At 52.1% G+C, this 15,271-nt stretch overlaps 1 long non-coding RNA gene across 12 annotated transcripts in view; it reads right to left on the bottom strand.

Moving 5' to 3' along the window:
* LOC110347314 (uncharacterized) overlaps positions 1-15,271 on the bottom strand; it is a 376,012-nt gene that overhangs the window by 42,773 nt on the left and 317,968 nt on the right. For 10 of the 12 annotated variants that reach the window (XR_015441090.1, XR_015441098.1, XR_015441097.1 and 7 more), the window contains one exon: positions 609-15,271. This exon is cut by the window's right edge and continues 63,187 nt beyond it. The exons of 1 other annotated variant lie outside the window; for it this stretch is intronic. This is a non-coding gene — a long non-coding RNA (uncharacterized LOC110347314). Of the gene's footprint in view, positions 1-608 lie in introns of those variants that run through there. One more of the 12 variants, XR_015441094.1, reaches the window with a different exon arrangement.

Below are 15,271 nucleotides of genomic sequence, written 5' to 3'. Positions count from 1 at the left end.
ACTGTGTGCTCACCATTTCTCTCACACTGAGAGGTGCTCTCACTCCTACTCTTGTCATCTGCATCTCTGCTAAAGGTCTACCTTCAGGCTGTGGTGCCTTTCCACTGCTGGAAGGGACACCTCTCTGCCCCCAGGGGCAACCTTTATCTGGGGTCTCATGATTACAGGGTCATCAATATTTAGCTCCCTCCTCCATGACCTGGACAGTTGGAGGTGAGCCCTACACTGTGCCTGGGGACCCCAGGACATTGATTCTGAAGACCCAAGTCTGAGCCAGCCTTCCTAGCATGTCCTTGCTACTCCTTCCTCTCCCTCACTGCCCTTCCTCAGTCTCTGTTTTATGGGGAACTACCTAATAAGTCACACACACATAAACCTTCCTTTTGAAACCTGCTTCCAAGCAACCCAACCCAGATCCTCAGGGTCTGTGCATAACACTCATTTACACATCTCATTCTATGCTGTACATGGTAAAACATGCCTCCAGTAGAATATTTAAAGGAAGAAAAGCAAAAATTAAATAGTTCTAGTGCTTTCTTCCTGCTTTCTCTTGATCATTATGTTTGTCACTTTTCTGTCAGTAAGACAAAGCACCCGATAGCCATAACTTATAGGAAGAAAAGTTTATTTCTGGTCATGGTTTCAGAGGATTCAGTCCATGGTTGGGGAGCTCCGAGGCAGAAACAGCATGATGGAAGGGTCTGGTGGAGAAAAGCTGTTCAATCCATGACTTCTAGGAAGCAGAGAGAGAAGAGAGGAGCCAGGGAGGGAGAGACCCCACCCCCTTCCAGGACACGCCCCCAATGATTCATATCATCCAACCAAACCCCACCTCTAGTTCATTCAGCTATGAACTCATGAGTGGATTAAGGATTAAGTATCTTCCCAATCCAATCACCTCTCAAAAGCCCCACTCTGAGCACATGAGACTTTTGTAGGACTTTTTAGATCTCAACTATAACAATCATCATGGGGAGTTGGCATCTCTTTTTCGAGACCATTTTCTTAGCACTGCACTGGGGAGCCATGAAGAACTGTTGAGCTGGAAGATCGGTGGTTGGGCAGATGGGACTAGACAGGGGATGGAAGATGAAGGCAGGGAGCCTGGACTAACCATGGTCTCCTCTTCAGCCCCATATAAACCCAGGGAGGGCTGAAATTGTGACAGACAGGTCACCCAGTACTTCCCTGCCAGTTTCTTTGACAAGGATCAAAAGACCATGTTTCCTAGAAAATTATCTTTCATTTACATCTTATGCCAACTTTCATGCATTTGTTGACTGACATATTCCCAAACTATCTATTAATAATAAGAGCAAAAATAAGAAGAGTATGAAATGGGGAGGAAGAAAAGACGGAAGAAGAGAAGAAGGGGCAGGAGGGGAAGAGGAGAAGAAGGTTTGAAGAAAGGAGAGGAATGAGGGGAAGGATGGGGGAGGAGGAGCAGGGAAAGACTAGGAATGGTACTGTCTTTAATTGGGCACTCTGAGGACCCTGGGAGTTGTGTTTCACTTTTCCTATGTTACAAGTTTGGGCCCAGGACTCAACAGTGTGCCAGCTATGGCTTGGCCATGGCAGTCAGTGACCATAATGGTGCCCACACCAGTCCCCCTGGCCTGGCACCATCTCCCTTATTCACCAACACAGCTGAGCTTAGAGCCTGGGTGAGACCTGGCCAATGGTTCTCAAAGGTGTCAGAACCAGGCTTCCTGCACACCCACCTCCTCAGCAGGGCCAGCTGCTTACCCAGTTTCTCTTTGCCACCCTTTGAGGAAAAGTTTGAACTGTTTTGAGAACTTGAAAATTGCTGTTCTGCTCATCTCCCAACTTTGCAGATGGGTACACTGAGGCTGGCTAAATGAGGACTTGCCTGTCCCCATCCAACCCAGAGCCCTAGGCTCTTTCGGAAGCCCTGGCCCTCACAGTGGGAGTGTGGGGCAGAGGCTGGGTTCCGAGAAGGTGGAAGAAATCCTGGCTTCTTCCTCTCCTCTATACCCAACTCATTCCTTTCCCTCACAGGGATGATAGACAGGCTGAGGTCTTTCCAGAGGGAATGAATGCATAGAGGCTTACTGGTCCAGGCTACCCTGACACACTTTGGTCACCCACACTTCATTCTTCACCTCAGAAAGGGGAAAGAATTTCCTGCTGCAGAGCCCAGGGCAAGAAAAGAAGGGTGGGCTACAAAGGCTACAAAACTTCAACTGGACCCATCCTCCCACCCAGAGCAGCTTGGTCAACTGTGGGCCGAACCTCCTACATCATGGTAACCCAGCCCTCCCCAAAGCCAGCTTTCCTCACCAGGATATTAGAGCGGCTCTAATTCCCACAGGTCCCCCAAACTCAAACTCCACAACCTGCCACCCAGGACACACACACCAGCAACCAGCGCTGGTCAGGGACAAAGGAATGCCTGCTACCTGCCAAGTACTCCTCAAGGTCCTAGGATACGATCAGCAAAGACCAAGGTGAGCACTTCCCTAGGCCTCAGAGCTGGCCAACCTCAGTCTGGGCCTCCTATCTAGCTCAACTGGCTCTCACCTACCCTCATGCAACTGACACCTCTCCCAGAGTTAGGCCACTGCTCCCAGAACCATGATGACCAGGCCACATCTGGAGTCAGGGTATCATCCTTCTGTATCCTTTTTCCCTCCTCTCAAGCCCAGGAACCCCAGAGGCCTGATCTCACTGAGCGCTGCGTATTTCTATATGACCTGGACATATACAAAGAGAAGTTTCAATTCTCTACTAATTCTACGAACACACTTTTAGATGAGCCCCTGAGGCCACCACTGAGGTAGCAAAACTGTAGCACTGAGTACCAGTATATGAGTGTGGAGAGAGGAGCAGGTGTGTGGATGGGCATGGACATTCTCAAAGGGACTGCAGTGGGGTTTTGAAGGTACTTGGTGTGTTCGGCACATACCCGTCTGAACGCTGCTGTGAAGGTCATTAGAGATGGCACTCACCCCTGCTGCAGACGACTGGGGAATGCTGCCTTTCCCACTATGAGTGAGCCTTGTTTAATCAGCCAATGGCCTTCAGAGTAAAAACAAAGTCTGCCAGAGAAAAAGGGCCAGGACCGAAGCTGAAGCCACCTGAAATGTCCAGCCAGTGCCTACCCTTGGGTCATCCCTCACTCTCTCCCCTGCAAGCGTGCACGCACACACACACACAAACGTCCCGGGTCCCCTGTGTTCCTCCTCCAATTCCCCTCCTGGCTCTGCTCCTCTGCTGAGCCTTAAGTGATGCTGTAACCTCAAAAACCTGAGCCCCAGCATCCCGTGCTGCATCACTTCTGTCTGTTCCCAAGTGGTATCAGGAATAGCAAGAAACAATCCCGACAAGTTGTCTGTCACCCAGAGCATGATAACGAGACCTTTGATACAGTGTCATGTCGGATGGGGACCAGGGCAAACATGCCATGGCCATCCATGCAGAATGAAAGCAACTTACAGGGGACAGAGCGCTGCAGGCAGCAGTGTATCTGCAGCTTCCCAGCAGCAAGAAAGTACAAGGACATGTGTGCATCATGTCTGAGGGTTGTGGCTGCAGATCTGCCTGAAAAGCGATCAAAATGAACAGAGCCCAGATGGCACAACTGGGTCTGCCCAGGCTGCAGGCTGGTCCCCCTCCCCTCTGCCTCTCAAACTCAGCACTGTACACAGTGGGTGGGACCACCCCAGAGCAGGAGCTCAGTGCAGAGCTGAGTGATGAGTACTTGCTGATTTTATTGACACTTTTCAGTCTTGTACCAGGATGTTTGCTTGTTTCCTGTCAAAGAAAAATACACAGCACCAGGAGCAAAGCAATGACCCCTGTGCCATGGCCCATGCTGCTCCTGGTCCTTGCAAGGAGGGGTTGGTGCACAGCTGCCCAGCACAGTAATGGGCCATTGGTGCCCTCAGTCACGGACCTCCTGTTCCCTCATGGAGCTGGAGACCCTCGGTGCCTTGCAACCCTCCAAGGTGCCTCAGTGGATGGCAACAGGGGCCCAGGCAAGGGTGACTGAGCAGCATCACCTCAAGCTTCTAGCTCAGGGGGCAGAGTGTCCCCTCCCTCCTGACACCCTGGGCTCTTTCCCTGTCCTGTTGGACTTTGCTATTGGAATTCCAGTAGCTACCACATACACACATGCCAGACAAACACACACACCCATCGCAGGCAACCATCACACCCGTCACACATACCAGATCCACACACCAGGCACATACACACACACACACACACACACACACCACACAAACATACCCAGTCTAGGTCCACTAACTGTGGGATTGGTGCCTTTATTAGGAAGTTTCTCAGCAATGGTACAAGCTCCTCACTCTGACCCCACCTCATTTCTGGATGTTCTAAGAGACTCTTCACTTCCTCTCATAAAACAAAACTTCCTCTTTCCTCAAATAATGAGGATTTGGATTTTACCAGTTCATACATTCCACATCTGTTGAACATGCCCTTGGCGGTACCCAGGGTCTCCTGGTGCTAGTCTGGATGTGTGTGACCTTTAAGATTCTTGTGCTGAAAGCCGGTCCCCAAGGTGACGTTGTTAAGAGGTGGGGTCCTCGGGAGGTGAGGAGGCCACAAGGGTGGGGTCCTCATAATGGAATGAAAACCCTTGTAAAAGAGGTCCCAGGGCCCTGTGCTCCCCGCCATGAGGACACTGCAAGAAGCACCATCTGTGAGCTGGGAAATCAATCACTCGAGCAGACACCACACCTGCCAACTTTGATCTCAGCTGTCTAGCCCCTAGAGCAGGGAGAAGTCACCATTGCTCATAAACCCTGGTGTAAGGGTAAAGAGGGAACTGAGACCTTGGCAGCTGGCTGGAAGTGAAGCCTCCCCCAGGTTCATAGTCCACCTGGAAGGGAACAGGAGCAAACAGCAGAACACAAAATGACATGATGGCTCCCACGAATGAGGACACTCCAATTTGTCCATCTAGCCCATAGTGGGCAACACAGTCACAAGGATCCCAAGACACAAAATCAGAGGATCACAGAATGTCCAAACCAGGAGGGCCTGGGGCATCCACAGCAATGTTCTCATGTGACTAGGGTCTGGGCAGGGCATGATCAAGGGGCTGAGCTCAGTCTGGAGCCATTATCTAGGCTCACTGTGTGGCTAGGGTTGAAGTCTCAGTCTCTAACCATGAGTAGGACCAGGGTTCAGCCCATGAAGATCATAGCTCACTGTGTCCAAGGTCAGGTCCATGTGTGGCCATGGTCAGGGCTCAGTATTTGCTTAGGATGAGGCCTCAGTCTGTGATTAGAGTCACAGACTCAGTCCTGTCAGTCTGTGACACGGATTTGGGATGGGGGCCCCGTGTGTAGCCGAGGTCAGAGCCCAGCATGTGCTTGGAATGGGGGCTATGTCTCCACCCTCTGCCCAGGTGCCACAGCCTCTGGCAGCCCACTGTGAGCAGCCTGCTCATCTCACTGCTGGTACAGGCTGAATTGGTCCTGGCCTGTGCACTTTTTCCTACAGAAATGCCCTTTGATTCTGGTCCTGATGATGTTTAAAACTCCTACATTGGCTGAGGAATTTCACTGGTGGCAGCAGCTCAGAGGGAGGATGTTGCAGAGAAGATGAGGGTTGATGGCTGGACAATTCCTTAGCACCCCAATCAGGGCTCCTGCACACTTAGATTTGCATAAGCTGATGGCAGGAGCATTCCTAGGAAGCAGTGTAGGGGCCCAGTCCCAAAGCGCACCTCCCCTCTTAGGGTGGATTAATTATTCCCATCCCAGCTGGTTCTAAAGCCCAGTTCATTATCTCCCCCATCCAAACTGTACCTCCTCCCTCTTTTATCTTACTTCATTAAGGACACGAAACTCAAAACCCATGCCATCCCCAGCACCCCCTCCCATGGCCCTTGGTAGCCCTTGGAGTGAAGTCCCAGGCAGTATCCACCTCCCTCAGTGCATCCCCACCACTCACCTGCTGATGGCCACTGCCTCTTGCCTAATTCATTAGGACCTCCTCCCGGATGCACACAGCGTGGCCTCTCCTTGGTCTGCTGCACCCCACAGCCTACCTCTGCTCCATGGCCATGGCCAGCTGGGTGGCTCTGAACGAGCACACATGGGAGCCTGAGGTTGCACAGAAGCCTGGCTTAGTCTCTGGGGCCCCCATGTCTCCTCTGAGGTATGTTAGATTCTCCTGGTGCTGCATCATGTTCCCACTTACAATATGGAGTGCCAAGGGCAAGATAGTGTTGACCAGGGTGGTACAGTCATGCACAGTACAGCTACATGTTCCCGCCTACCTCCTGCAGGTAGGTGCGCACCTCCACCTGCCCTCCAGCTGGCCATGGCTTCCCAGCCCCTCATAACCCCTCCACACAGACAGGAGCAACCTCACATCCCTGAAAGAGCCCATTCTACCCAGGGCACACTTGGCTCCTGTCCCGAGGTCCCTGGAAAACATATGGCCAGGGAAGATTTGGGTGGGGATAACACATATCTGCAGAGTGTTATCACCTGAGGCTGGTTCCCCAGGAGAGCAGGTGCTGGCCCTCCCGACGGCCAGGATTGGCTCCCCCACCCTGCTCTGTTTCTTCTAAGAGCCACCCAACCCAAGGGCAGGCCCCTTTGTCCCACCCCAGTGACTGCACATTAGCAATATGTGGGATAGGAACCTTAACGTGGGTCCTGCTGTGGCCCCAGTTGGCTCTTTACACTGATCAAACAGTTGCTTCCTGAGAAGAAAAGAGATGTGTCTGCTGATCTCTGTGCTTCCTTTCAGTCATGACGCTGAATCTGCAGGGCAAATCGGGGCTTCAAATGCAATGCTGGGTTTACAGTGGCTGTGTAAACTAGGTAAACTGGCTGGTGTTCACGCAGCCAGCTCCTGGTAGAACACACAGTGTGACTCCCAACAGGGGAACTGTACTCTGTGTACTCATAGCAAACACTTGTTGTGCTCAGGGCTTTGGAGGCAGACATCTGGCTCTGTTTCTTACTATCACATGATCCAGACTGGTGACTTAGGCTCTCTATGCCTCAGTTTTTCCACCTGTAAGGAGAGAATGACAGTAGCAGCCTTACTGGTGACTGATCTGTGGCAGTGACCACGGGGAAACATGAGCACCCTCTGGTTCATAGCGAGAGACTGATGAACATGCACTGTTGCATCCCAAACAAGCAGGGCCACATGTGTGCCTGAAGCCTTCCCCATGTTGGGATGAAAAGGAATGTATTCACAAAACTCATGGGGCCAAATGTGCTCAAGGAAGAATACAAGTTAGGGGCTCTGCCCACCCCAGGACTTGTGGACTTACTGGAGGGCTGAACAGAATCCAGATCTCTGCACACCTGTAGCAGTCATGTCTCAGGGCCTCCATGAGGGTTCCCCACACAGTAGGACAAGTCCACTGCCCTCTGCAATACCCATTGTAGCAGGAAATAGCCAAGACCAAGTTACTAAGACACATGGTGAGGTAGATGCTCTGAGAGGTGGACACCAGGTCCCCTGAAGGAGCTATATAGAGCTAGAAAAGATGCCACAGGACATGGTGAGTGATCCAATCTGGATTAAAAGAGGGAAGGGGTCTGATAGTGGAGAGAACATGATGATGTATATGGACACTAGACAAGAACCTTGGGTGTTTTATCATTAAGTGTTTGGGGATGTCACGGAGCTATGGAGGTGGTGGGCTGGGATCCGAGGGTCTAGCAGGAGATTCAGGTGAGACACTGAGCACCAGAATTGAGCATGTGGGGGTCACACAACAATCTGCAGCACCTGGATCCCCCAGCTTCTCTGCTCAGAATCTCTGTTTCTTCCTTCCCAAGGTGGGGAGGAGGACACCTCACTTTCCCCCCACAGGGCTTCATAAAGACCCAAGTGCTCTCCAAGCAAAGGAAAGAGCCCCTCAACCATCACCACCACCACTACCACCACCATTACGATCACCACAGCAGCATGGTGATCATCATTACCACCAACATTATGTCATCATTATTATCATCAGCGCCATTATCCTTGTTATCTCTGTTAATCTTGATTCTCACCTTGATTAGCTTGGCAGCTTTCTAGGAGGTTAGTAAAGCACACACCTGTGTGTCTGAGTTGGTCATGGCAGTGTGACCTTGGGGACCCTGTCTGGTTCCCGGCCCCTTCCTCTCTGGCTGTTTCCCTGCTCTCTGCTTCCAGCTGCCCTGAGGTGCGCAACTTTCTTTCACTATGTCCTTCCTTCCATCATAATGTTTCTTCTTTGGAGCCAGCTAACCATGGAACAAAACCTTTAAACTGTGAGCCAAATAAACCTTTCCTCCTTTAATTTGCGTCTATCAAGTAGCACATACCAGCAACGGGAAGCTGACTAATGCCCTCATCATCACGATGATTACCACCACCACCCACCACCCACCACCCACCACCATTACTGTCATTCTGAACATCACTGCTGTCAGTACCACTGCCTTTATCATCACCGAACAACCGCTGTCATCACCAGCATCATCACCTTCATCAATGCATGCCCCAACTGTCCTGGGCTCCTGTGAAACAGATGCAAGTAAACCAAAATGCCGGGCTGCTAATGGAGCAGCCTAGGTCCTGGGCAGGCTGCACCCCATTGTAGGAGACACTCTGGTCCTACTTTTTTCTATCTCCATGTTCATTATATCTCCATCCACATCTCTGGCCTGCAAGGCTAGGAAACCTTAGATTTTCACCACCTCTAGCCCTGTCCCCTACTCCTGAGCAATCTTAATGAGCTGCTGAATGCCCCACTTAGGGTTTTAGGGTCTTGGGGCCTGGATCAGGATGTCTGTGCCATTGCTTAGTTCCTTTGTGCTCTCAGCCCAGAGGCTGATGCTGATTCCTGATAGAAATCCATCCCCTCCCCACCAGAGGTCAACTGATCACTGCCTAGTGCTTGAGCCATAACATCTCCTAGCTCAGTGCCCTCTGCCTCTAGAAAGGTGAAGAAGGTCCCATGCCATTTTTCCAGAGCTTCTGGCTCTGCCTATACCTTGGTATCTGAGACTCCACTAGTTTCCTGTGACTGTTAGCACAAAACAGCACAAGTCAGGGGCTTCAAGCACAGGCATTTACTACCTCACATTTACTACTTGCCAGCTTAGGGGAGGACAGGCCTCGCCCCCTCCAGCCAGGGTCCAGCTGGCCCTCTGCAGCTGCGTTCGCATCTCCCTCTGTCCTCTTCCTCCTACCCCTTCCTCCTCCTCATCTCTCCTCTTAGTCTCTCTCTCTCTGTGTCTCAAAATCGCCTCTGCCCTCTTGTTTTAAGCATCCGTGTTATGGCATTTAGGGTCCACCCAGATGATCCAGGACAATGTCCTGAAAACATCCATGACTTAATCACATCTTTCGCCAAATAAAATAATTCTACTCTTTTTGGCAAATAAGGGGAAGGTGCAAGTTCCTGGGGTGAACATGCACATAATTCAATCCCCACAGAGGCCTTGGGAGAGGAGCTCTGGGGAGTAAGGAGAACCAGAAGAAGGCAGAGGGGTGGGGTGGGGGAGACAGACAGAGAGAAGATGCTGAGGGTCAGATCCCTGCCCTGGCTTTGGGGTTTCAGGGTAACCCCAAGATTCAGTGCTCTTCCTGGCCAGCGCACCTCCACCTCAGCTCCACCTGTCCTGACTCGACTGTCTCCTGATGGCCCTGCCCACCTGAGGCCTCTTCTCACTGGTCAGGGTCTGCTCAGGAATGAATGCGTGAATGAATGCAGGAAGTATGATGCTTTGGTGACAGGTGGCCTCCTAAACAGCCAGGTCCAAAGGAGGCGCCTGACCATGGAGCCCAAGCATGCCCAGCTCCTCCTGCTGAAGCCCCTGCCTTTCCCAAGACATGTCAGAACAGTAACATCTTAAGGCTTCGGTGGACCTGCTGCAGATAAAGACAGCTGCTATGGGTGGGGACACTGGCCAGCAAGACAGGGTTCAGGGCTGTGGTGGTGCAGGTAGAACAGCTTGTGTGCAGGCCAGGCACCTTGCTTCCTGTCTCCTGCTGGCCCAATGGCAGGTGCACACCATCCGGAGACCTCCAAGGGATGGGGAGATTGAAACTCACAGGGTCTTTGTGAGTGAGACTTACTCACAAGTAAGTGGCACTTTTGACAAAGGCTTCAAGGGTCCCATCTGTGGCTCCTCTTGATTGAGGATCAGCCGGTGGAGGGTACAGCCAGGTATGCACCCTTCGTCTTCCTCTCTCAATGATTCTGCATCACCCTTTGAGAAGGGACAGGGACATTTGTGTCCTAAGGACCAGGAAGCCCCAGTTTCTATAGACCAGGTGCCTTTGAAGTCCCTTATGGGAAGGAAGCCTCAGCCCTATCCTGTGGGCAGCAAGAACAGGGTCCCAAGGCTTCCTTCGGGCAAAGAGCAAGAGGCGGCCTTGCACAAGCCAAGGCTTCTGATCTCCAAAGCCCAGCTCACATCACCACCTGGTTTGGGGGGGGAGCATGCATCTGCACTGGGGACCCTTCTCCTCCCACTGTGGCAGGTTAGGCACAATGGTCACTCAGGGTCTGGAGGCCGGGCTAAGCCATGGTCCTCAGCTGGGTCCCCATTGACAATGTGGCTTGTGTCTCTCAAAGGCCCGTGCACTGGAAGCTGCTGTGAGCTTGTCTCCATGGGAGCAGGAGGCCTTGGACACATGGAGCCCCTGGGAAGTTCTCAGGTTCTTGGGGGCTATGCCCTTGGAAGAGGTCAGGGCTATTTCCTGAGACCCTGAGCTCTCTTAAGAGCAAGATGCTGTAGAATGAGCCTGACTTCATCACTGGGGTGACTTGGTCATTGTAGCCCCACTCAAGAGGACAGTGCCAGGCACAGTATCTCTGGTTCTTAGCATGGCAAGAACTCTCTGGGTTCCTGTTTGAGACACTGTCCCTTTCTCGTCACGATGATACTATGACACGCTCCAGCAGTGGCCTCACTGGGGACCGACTGAATCCTCCCCTCCATGCCATCTTGGATTTTGAACCTCAGAACTGTGCACAGAATGAACCTCTTTTCTTCAAAAGCAGCCTGCCTCAGTATTTCCTTACAGTAACTCAGAATGGACCATCCAGTTAGGTTATCTGAACACAGTGCTGAAGGGGAACATGCCCCAGAGGGCATGCTCCCGCAGGACAAAGTTCCCAACCCCTGAGGGCTGGTGCAGAGGCTGGAATGGGTGTCTGCTGCTCCACCCAGGTCAGGGGACAGGGCTGAGTCTAACACTTCCAGGCTCAGCCTGCTTGGAATTCATCATCTCAAGATCCCTGTCTGCCCGCCTCCCAGCCCTCTGTACCAGAGGCAACCTCCTGCCTTTGCAGGGGGCCACAGAGCCCAGCATTCAGAGGCCCCAGTTCCTGCACAGACCAGGAGGGATGTGCACAACAGACGAACCATTCTGGCTCCACCAGGTCCCAGCTTACCTTGTTCCTGGGACCGGTTGTCCTGAGGGTGTCTCCCATCGCCAAGGTGTAAGAAGCAGTTGGCTGAGGCTCAGCTGGGTCTGGAGGCTGACAGCTACTGTGCACAGAAGTACATACCTTCGCTCTGCCTCACATCTGCCAGCCGTGGCCCTCAGGAGCCAAAACCTAGCCCTGCAACCTTATTCCTATCCTGCCCTATGCCAGCCTGCCCACCACACATGTTCTGAGTTTGGCCTCTGGTCTCCCATCGCCCCTCTGACCCCCCAAAAGAAGGACAGTGGCCAGAGTGTCATGTGGCCAAAAGTTGGCTCCACGATCACAGTGTGGTAAGGTTGTTCTCTGGTCACTTCCTTTCCCGCTGACAAGCTGAAGGCAATGGTACCATACTCTCTTCCATCTCTGACATTTATAGTGTTGGCATTAAGCCTCCGAGGCACACAAGAGCCTGCCCAGGATCACAGCACCCCTGGACAAGGCTACCACTGTCTGCTCCAGCTTCCTTTGTGGACTGGGGACATGTATGCCTCCCTCCCACCTCCAACCTAGGTCTCATCTGCCTCACCATCTCCTGGGGTGGACTTCCAGCAGTCCTGCTGAACTTGTCCTGTAGGCTGGCCCCATGTGGCCTGAGGGTGAGGGGGCAGCTATGACAATTCAGTGACCAGCATGACTTCTTAGCACCCAGGATTGTGTAGACCCCTCCCCAAGCTAGGTGGAAGGGGTTGCTCTCCTTGGCTCAAGGCAACTCTTATGCTGGCTCTCCTGCAATGGGCCATGAAGCCCGGTCCCATGAGAGCTCTAGAATCTTTGGTCAGAAGCATTGCCTCTTCTCTGTACTAATCAGCTTGGGCTGTCATAACAGGGGCCACAGACAGAGCAGCTGGGACATTTATCTCCCATGACTCTGGAGGTGGGAAGCCTGAAGTCAGGATGTGGCCAGGCTGGTGTCTTCAGGGGAGTCAGCCTCCTCGCTGGCTCTCCCCATATGGGCAGGCAGAGAGGCAGCTCTCACAGGACACTAATCCTGTCAGATCAGGGCCCCACCTTATGACCTCATGTAACCTATTCACTTCCTGAGAAAGCCTATCTCCAGTACAGGCACACTACAGGTGAGGACTTCAACATACGAATTTAGGGGGACAGAAACATTCCATCCATAACCCTACTTTGTGGCCAGAGAGAGGTGGAACACCCTCCCTGAGGTTTCAGGTTGAGTTTGGGGCCCAGCCCAATTCCCTGAAATTCCCCAAGAGTGTTCTTGTCTGAGCTAGCTCTGTAAAGCACTCACTAAACAGATCTGAGGGGCAATCAGACCCCTAACACTTAATGACACTGCTTAAATGTGTGCTTACTGCCTGGTGCTCAAACCACTCCTATTGTGTGCTTAAAGACAGTCAAGGGGAAGGGAGGTTGTCAAGTGCAGTGCTCTGAGCCCATAAAGCCAGCCTCCATGGTGGCAGTGTGAAGTCTGCAGTTTGGACTAATTGGCTCCTTCTCTCATCTAGGCGCTTTGGTTCAGGGAGCAGGTGGGAGCTCCGATCCACAGGGTGGGGCCCTGGTCTGAGGTGGGCTGGGTGCACTAGGTGCACTGAGTCCTGGGCAGCTGAGAAAGCCCACCTCTGAGATACTCCAACACTCCTGTAGCTTGAAGTATCCCTTTAGCAACACCCCACCCTCGGCCCTCCCCTCACCCTCTCTGCCCCTCGTGCTGAGGCCTTAGTCAGGTTGCTAAGGGACCCACTCTGCACTGGCACACAGCAGCCTGGATGTGTAGGAGAGAGAAGCAGCCCATGAGGGTAGAACCTGAGCACTGTCCATCTCCTTGTAGAGTTCTGAGGCCCATGCCACACTGCTTCTGCCATGGCCAGCTTGGTGACACCTCCATCTGTGAACACAAGTTGCTTCCCACTGCTTCATTCTCCCCAGTCCTTGATTGGGACTTTGGGCTCCTGGGATCACTGGTCAAAATAAGCTACCTTGCCACAAAGGGCTCCACTTTGGGGGACTGTTGCAGTCAATCTTCAAAGTGGCCCTCAGGAAGACCTGCCTCCTACAGTTCATGCCACAGCGTTCTCTTTCTGAGGGGTACTGCCTTTTGACTTGCTACTAACCAGAACCTGCAGAGGCGATGCAATGTCATTATGTGATTGGTGGTCCACAGAAGTGAAGCTCACATCTGAACAGCCTATGAGTGAACAAGTCCCCCAAGGACCCAGTAAGGCTTGGCAGGGCCTTTCCCAGCCACCTCGGTTAAGCCTCAGCCCCACTCACCAACACCCCAAATGAGCCGAGGACCCAGCTCAGCTTACCTGTCCTGGTCCATGAGATTGAGAGAAGCAATGGCTATTTCCTCCCACTGTGTCTGGGGGCATTTGTTATGCAGCTATAGGTAACTGAGATAGGATCCTCACACAACCCAACAGTGACTGATCAGGGTCCTGTATTCCCAGTGTCACAGCCCTGCTGAGCCCTGTGGCACCAGCCAAGCTCCTGATGGTCTCTCTCTCCTGCTGCTCCAAGATTGCCCATGCACCTCCACTCTGCCTTATTTCTCCTAGAGAGATCTCCCATCCATGAGATAGACACGTATCCTACCACCCATATGCTCCTGAGCTAAATGCTGGCTGTTCCCAGCAGCTGCAATTCTAGCCATTGATGCAAATGGGTGCCTACATGCCTCACTCTGGAGGCCAGCCTTGCTGTGGAAAAAGTACGTGTCCAGCATCAAGAATGCCATCTTCAGAATTTGCAATGCTTGGTTCCCTCCATCCTCTATCAGGGCCTCCTGAGCAGGAAAATGACCTGGAGTGCCCACCCCAGACACGAAAATGAGAGTCACCAAACCCACATCTGGCTGGACATTACTAGGGTTGCCACTTGAGACTAATGATCCCAAACAGAGAAAGCAAAGCAAGATGCAAGTGGCTGCATGGTGGCCTTGTCACCCAGGTTCCAGGAAGAGTCCATCATCCCCTCCTGTCTCCTACCCAGTGGATTGACAGTAGATCCCCAGCTCCACATTGCTATGAAGAACTGAGGAACAATGTTGGAGAAAGGCCTGTCCATGTGTACTTCTTGGGTCTGTCAGAGGCCTGGGAATGAAATGATAATTATTCACTCACCCTCCTTCTCAGGTGTCACGGCCCGAGTGGCTGAAGGGTCCACGGAGTGAGAGATGACAGAGGGAGATTAAGAAAAAACAGAGACATTTCACATTATCTATGTGAAACAGTTAGAAAAGAGGCAAAGGGGAAAGGAAAGTGGGAGGGGTAGGGGAAAGGAAAGAAGGGAATGGAACTAATATGAGAAAATGGAAAAAGGGGAAACAAAGTCTTTGTAAATAGGGAGGGATGGAGGGGTTGAAGGGGGGAGGGTAGGGGAAGGGGGAAAAAATAAGAACCAAGAGAGATTATGTAAAGGTGCAAATTTCCAATGATGAATGTCATTATATTGTATACCTAAAATGTACCAATAAAATTAATAATATTAAAAAAAGAAAGAAAAACAAAGACAAAGAGATACAAAAGAAAAAGGGTGGGGCCAGGTGGGGCTCTTCCTCCTGTTGGGAGAAAAAGGCCCCAGGCAACTGCAGTGCGTTTATTTATAGTGGTAGAGATAAGGGAAGTGCAGAGAGAGGTAAAAAGGACTGGTTTGTAACTGGAGCCAGGAGAGTAGCTAAGGTCTGCAGAATATCATGCTTTGATGGTTTTATGGGGCATGGACAGGGAGAATGACACATCCTCTTCCTTCTCAGCCGGGCCTTGCTCTGCCATGCCCTCTCGTCGCCTGTTCTCTTCCCAGAAGGCCCTGCCTCATCCGTGGGAGGAAGCAAGTTAGGCCTGGCCATAGTGATCTACAGTGCAGCGCTCCCAGCACCCG

This window comes from Heterocephalus glaber, unplaced genomic scaffold (genome assembly GCF_053883595.1).
Source record: "Heterocephalus glaber isolate CG9 unplaced genomic scaffold, H.glaber_assembly_v1.0 deba00000281, whole genome shotgun sequence".
Taxonomy (NCBI): domain Eukaryota; kingdom Metazoa; phylum Chordata; class Mammalia; order Rodentia; family Bathyergidae; genus Heterocephalus; species Heterocephalus glaber.
The sequence above is the reverse complement of the archived record's forward strand: the minus strand, read 5'-3'. Positions and strand labels throughout refer to the sequence as shown.